The sequence below is a fragment of the Sturnira hondurensis genome, unplaced genomic scaffold (genome assembly GCF_014824575.4).
Source record: "Sturnira hondurensis isolate 20B ecotype Veracruz unplaced genomic scaffold, ASM1482457v3 Scaffold0025400, whole genome shotgun sequence".
In the NCBI taxonomy this organism is placed as follows: domain Eukaryota; kingdom Metazoa; phylum Chordata; class Mammalia; order Chiroptera; family Phyllostomidae; genus Sturnira; species Sturnira hondurensis.
The window spans coordinates 395,535-402,094 of NW_028098031.1; the positions used below are offsets into that span (position 1 = coordinate 395,535).

A 6,560-nucleotide genomic window follows, 5' to 3' on the forward strand; every position below is an offset into this window, starting at 1 on the left:
ATAGCCAAGAGTTGGAAGCAGCCTAGATGCCCATCGGTAAATGACTGGATCAAAAAACTATGGTACATTTACACAATGGAATTCTATGCTGCAGAAAGGAAGAAGGAACTACTACCCTTTGCAACATCATGGATGGAACTGGAAAGCATTATGCTGAGCGAAATAAGCCAGGCGGTGAAAGACAAATATCATATGATCTCACCATTAACAGGAATCTAAACAAACAAACAAGCAAGCAAAATACAACCAATGACACTCAAATATGGAACAGGCTGTCAGGGCCCAGAGGGGAGAGGGGAGAGAATCATAGGGGAAAAGGGAATGGACTCACATGAACAAGTATAAAAGACACATGGACAATAACTAAGGGTGGGGGGTGGAAAGGGGAGGGAGGCGGGGAGCATGGGGTGGGGGGCGGGCAGGGTTGGGATTATAAGACAGAAACCTGTACTTGAACAAGAATTAAATAAAAATTATATTAAAAAAATTAGCTCATGTCTTAGTAAAATGCATCCCACCATGAAACTTCCTTGTAGCTATTTTCAGGGACCTTAGTGACTTCAGTGGCCAGCCTTTTCCAAATTTCTGTAGCAACTCATTCAAAAAAGCAGACTTATTGGCCGGCCTACAATTTTTACTTTATTCTTCTGTGGTGTGTTTCAAGAATTTCATTTCTGAACACTCAAAACACCTGTGTTTCCATGGATTTTGATCTTTGAAGAATTTGACCAATACTGTTGCCCTAATGGAAGTATTCTTTCTGCTATACTAAGATACTCATTTCTGAACTACCTGTTGTAATGACTGATCTGTGAGTTGACAAAGTCAATGATCAAAGTCAATGTGTATCTCCTTGTCTTTGTCTAGGTTCCAAATATGAAGATCAAAAAGGAAAACCTAATAAAGAAGTTGAGGAACAGAAAAGATTAGAGGCAGAGGTGAAAACTTATTAGAGGTAAAAATAAGTTAGAGGCCTTATAGCAGCATGCATTTGAGAAAGTGCTTTCGTACAAGCTACAATAGCAGTAGAGAAAAATCTGCTTGACATAGAGCTGGTGCATTTTTCCTACACTGAAAAAATAAAGTTCATGCATTGGTTATATTTCCATTCTTCCTTCCTTGAAATAAAGAAGTTATATGTGATGCCCTTTTTGCAGCCTTGATTAGATAATATTCACAATTTTAGAAAAGCATTTTCTTCCCTAAGATCTTTTGTGATAATAAAAAAAATTGTTTCTCCTGCTTTCTACGGGACATTTGAGTATAAATAGCTCAAATATAGAGTAATGGTTTAGGGTATAAAATATATTGTAAAGATTTTTTAAAATTTTAAACCAGAACTTTAAATGAACATGTATGATGGACCCATGAATGGAGCCAGGGCGGTGTGAGACTGAGGGCGGGAGGTGGGCATAGCTATTGGGGGAGAAAGTGGTGATGGGTAAATGGAAACAACTATATTTGAATATCAAATTTTTAAAAAGTAAAAATAAATAAAGTGAACATGGCTTAGTCACAAATTTTAAAAATATTGCAAACATTAAATAATATCTTCAAAAGGTAGATGATATTATGGGCATGTAATAAAATAATTCTTAATTAAAAAAAAGAACTTTAGGAATATAAGTAAACCTTTTGGGGGAGGCAAATTTCTACAGCGATTACATTTAAACACTCTAATATGGGACATTTATAAAGATGTTTTTTAAAGTGTCCTGGAGAAAATTACATTTTGGAGTCAGAAGAGTTGTCTTCAGGATGTCTATATTGTATATTTTCATTCTTTGTGAGTTAATACAGCACACTTACATATTCCATTAGAGCTTAGGAATGGGAATGTGATGTTGAATGTTAACATCTCTAGCCCTTTCTGGCTATTTTTAATGTTACGGAGTTACAGTGATGGAACAAATGTAAGAGTTTATTACAGATTACCAAATCATTTTCTAACAATTTACCCTGACCCAAATCTGTGATTTGATATCAGTTGTTTAAAAAGACATTTCTTTCTTTATTGAATGTGAAATTGCTTAGTTACTTGACATGTGCACTGGCTCACAGTGCCCACCACATCATGGATGAGACATGAGACAAATTCACACGGACTACCGAGTACTGTGGAGGAAAAGGGATGGCACGGCTTCTCCTTCAAGGGGGGAGGACCTCAAAATGACCTGGCCACCCATTCAAGGGGAGGGCGGCTTGGAGCGGCCTGGCAACTCTCTCAAAGGGAGAGAGAGTGCTGACCCTTGCCTACACAGGCTTTTATTGTTTTTTGTTTTTTGTTTCCACAGGAGTTCAGGTACAACTTATTAATCATTGTCAGGCAGTAAACAGCAGACAGTATACAAAGAACCATTAAGGCTTCTCTTAAGTTAGGATCTGCCAGCTAAAAGGCTATAGAACTTTGGGAACATAAACTCACTTTTTTCTCAGGCCTTTACCATTTAACTAAAAGCAAGCTAAGCAAAGCAGGCTTCACAGGATTGTTAGGAATTCTTTCTCATGCCAGATCACCTGGGGAGCTCGCCATTCCCTGCACAAGGCTGCAACACCCTCTGTCATTGTTTTCAGGCTTAAGTCAGGCAGAGGAGGCAGATGGCCAAGGAATTCTCGGAGACTTCTCGCAGACAGACTGAGGACTCAGGCTTCATCAAAGCCAGGAGGCGAGGGTCCGTCACCCCCTTTCCCCATAGCCCCCCAAATCCTTCCCTGGGGCTTTCACATGATCATGCCTGTCTTAGGTCATTTCCCCATTCAGCAACCTTACTTGTCATTTGCTAACTGATCAAGAATTTGAGGCCAGTTATGAAAAAAAGAGCAGAAGAGGCGCTCCTCCCAGGAAGAAAAGTTTTGTCTCCTTAGTGGCTTATGGTCTGTAGGTCCCTCACTCAGCCTTAGACATGGGGACTTTCAGTTCCTGAAACCAGGCAGGGTGGTCCCCAATAGTTACTTATGACTTTGTCCTTGTAGTCTACCAGCTAAATGCTGCAGAGTCGAAGAGCCTTGGTTCATTCCCTCTATCTGCCATTGTAGGATGCAAATGACAAGTGGTGAGGAGGCAGCAGGGGTAGTTACAGCAGCTGACCCCTGTTTGAGAGAGGACAGGAAGGTGATTTCCAGACATATGGTTTCTCTAAGAATCCAGATAGTAAGTGTAGGCTTAAGTCCTTGGCTGACAATCTAGTCGTGACACCTCACTGCTGTCTCCTATTGAAGAATACCAGAAATGCTAACATGGAAGCTGAGCATTCTCTGTGGAACTGGTTACCTTGTGTATGATAATCACAAAGGAAAACTTATATTCAGGCAACCTGGACTAATCCTAGAGAGAAAAAAACATTGAAATTTAGGTGAGTGCCAGAGTAGGTGATCAAACAATTAGACGGTTTGTCTTCATGACAAAACACCTTTGCCAGTGCCTTGCCCAGACAAGATACCTCCTGAGTGTTTGTTTACTTGTGTTGATATTGGGATGGAGAGCAGAGAATGTGGTAGGAAATATGTCATTTGAAGAGATGTGCTTAGCAGAGGCAAGACACCAATGTCTACAAAGCAATAATTAAGCCTATTGGATCTTTCCTGATTATTCCTCAAAAATAAAATGCATACTTGTTATATATTACAACCGCAGGCTCTCCAGGGCAGAAGTGACAGCTGTGACATGAACAGGTCAGAAGAAAGGGCTTCAGAAAGCAAAGAAAGAACATCCAAGCAGGATCTCCATCAGACCTGTGACAGAGATGTCCAGCAAGACCTCAGCCCAGATATGGAGAAAGTCACCAAGACTGCAGCAGTCGTGCTGGTGGGAGAAGGTTCTCAGAAGCAGTCTCCAGAAACCAGTTCTGATTCCCTAGTGAAAGACAAAGCCCAAAACTTGGCAGGGTGCATTCCTGAATTGTCACTTTCTGGTACTAATGCTTTGGTACCTGTGGATTTTCTAGAGGTTCAGGTAACCATTCAGACTCTCCAACTGCAGGTAAAAGGGACATCAAATGAGAATTTGAGATTACTTCATACCATAGAGGAATGTGACAAAAATGTTGAAATTTTGCTAAGTGAAATGAAAGAGTAAGACTCAAAATTCAATTTACAGGAAGTACATCTAACTACCAAGATTGAAAAATGCAGAGAATTGGGGAAAACACTTGAGGAACTTCAGAAAGAATTAAACAGATTTAATGAGAAAACTGGAATGCTTTCTTTGTGATAACCCAGAGTTCCACCCGAGAGGTGAAATTTCAGCAGGCATGAACTCTAGTTTAGAAATGGCACAGCTAAATTACCACCTGAAGTTACTGAAGATAATGTAGCTGAGATAATGAACAAAAATTGGAGAGACAAAATTTCTCCATGTGGAAAATGAGCTGGAGAGGATCAAGTCTGAGAAAGGCTGCATCAACCACTGTGCCTACTCTGAGGAAGCCAACTTAGCGATAGTTCAAACAGAGAAGCCACTTTCAGAAAAAGACAATGAAAATAAACAGGAAGTCATAAATTGTCTTTAGGAAAAATTCTCTGTTGTCACAAGTGAGAGAAACCAGCTTCATGGACAGTTAGATGCTTTGCAAATGGAAAATAAAGAACTTCACCTGATGTCTAAAAACATGAAGAAGAAAATACGAGAGCTGGAGTTTCATCAAGGAGAATGTCTGTATCACACTGACATGGTGGAAGCTGAGCTGAAGGAAAAGACACAGCTCCTTCAGACTTTGTCCTCTGATGTAAGAGAGCTGTTAAAAGAGAAAGCCCACCTCCAGGAGCAGCAGCAGAGTTTGGAAAAGCACTCACAGGCACTTTCTTTGGAGAAAAATGAACTGAAAAAACAATCCGGACAGTTGAATAATGAAAGAATCGCTTGTGAGGGAATCCAAAAGCCTGTGGAACAAGTTACATGAATTGGAAGAGGAAAAGCTGACTGTCACTAAAGCCTTGGAGGCTGCAAGAATGGAAAAAGGCAAGGTCTCTGTGAGGCTGAGCTCATTGCAAGATGAGGAACATCAGCTGAGAAATGACTGAAGACCCTAAGGGTCAGCATGGAGGCTGACGAGAAGAACGTCTTAGAGAAACTGAAAGAAAGTGAGAGTAAGAATGATTCATTTCAGGATGAAGTTGAGAAACTTGAAAGCCAATTGCAGATGGCTGGAAGAAACTGAGAGATGGTGATTCTTCATGCTGAGTATTCTGAAGCAGAGGTAGAGACCCTAAAAACACAATGGAATTGATAACCAAACACATGGAAGCTTCAGAATTGGACCTTGTCACGATTATGTCCGAAAAGGAAAATCAGACCCAGCAACTACAAGACAAACAGGGTAAAGTGTCTGAACTGGACATGTTACTCTCTTCACTTAAGTATCTCTTAGAAGCAAAGAAGTAAGAAAATAGGCAGATGCAAAAAGAATCTAAAGCTGCAGTAGAAAATGCTTAAAACAAAATTGAAAGAGCTGATGAAGGAAGTGGCAGCCCTGTGTGAGGGCCCAGGAACCAGGAAGATCCAGGAACAGAGCCTGGGCTTCCCAATGCAGGGAGTGCACTAGCTGAGAAAGAACATCAAAAAGCTGAAAGTCCAAATAGATGATGATGAAAAGAAGCAGATGCAAGTCTTAGGAAAACTGCATGAAATTAAGCAGCAGGCATATATAGGGATAGAGCTGAGAACCTTGAAAAAGAACTACAGAAGTCCAAAACACCCATGAGCATGTGACTCAGGAGGCAGAGAACACCAAAGCAGGGGCAAAGAAGATAAAAGCAAAAATAGAGGAGATGGCCTCAAGTCTTAGAGATCTGGAAAAAGATCTTGGCAACATAAAGTCAAAAAAAGAAAATCTGACAAAAGATTTACATTAAGAACAGGGTGAGTATCTGAATCAGAAATATTAAAATCTTCATTTGAAAATCAGTTGGAAAACAATAGCAGAAAACATTATGCTGAAAGAAGAATCCTGAATTGTTGAGGAGAAGCTTCAAGCACAACTGAAAGAGCTAAAGGAGAAACAGCCTGCCTTGGGTGATGACCAGGAGACCTGGAAGGCCAGGGAACAGTGTCTGAGTGCTCAAATAGCTTATGTTCAGTTTGAGAAGTGTCAGTTGCTGCAAGGCCTTGACCAGGCCAAAAGTAATTACATTACTTTGCAATCTTCTGTGAATGGCCTTATTCAAGAAGTAGAGGATGGCAAAGACAAACTCAAGAAGAGGGAGCAAGAGATCAGTCTATTAAAACATCANGAAGAATCCTGAATTGTTGAGGAGAAGCTTCAAGCACAACTGAAAGAGCTAAAGGAGAAACAGCCTGCCCTGGGTGATGACCAGGAGACCTGGAAGGCCAGGGAACAGTGTCTGAGTGCTCAAATAGCTTATGTTCAGTTTGAGAAGTGTCAGTTGCTGCAAGGCCTTGCCCAGGCCAAAAGTAATTACATTACTTTGCAATCTTCTGTGAATGGCCTTATTCAAGAAGTAGAGGATGGCAAAGACAAACTCAAGAAGAGGGAGCAAGAGATCAGTCTATTGAAACATCAAATTCAAGACTAAGAACAGCTTGTCTCTAAGTTGTCCCAGTG

At 40.6% G+C, this 6,560-nt stretch overlaps 1 pseudogene; it reads left to right on the forward strand.

Moving 5' to 3' along the window:
- The first annotated feature begins 3,244 nt into the window (after positions 1-3,244).
- On the forward strand, positions 3,245-5,883 carry LOC118982569 (centromere protein F-like; annotated as a pseudogene).
- The last annotated feature ends 677 nt before the right edge of the window (positions 5,884-6,560 follow it).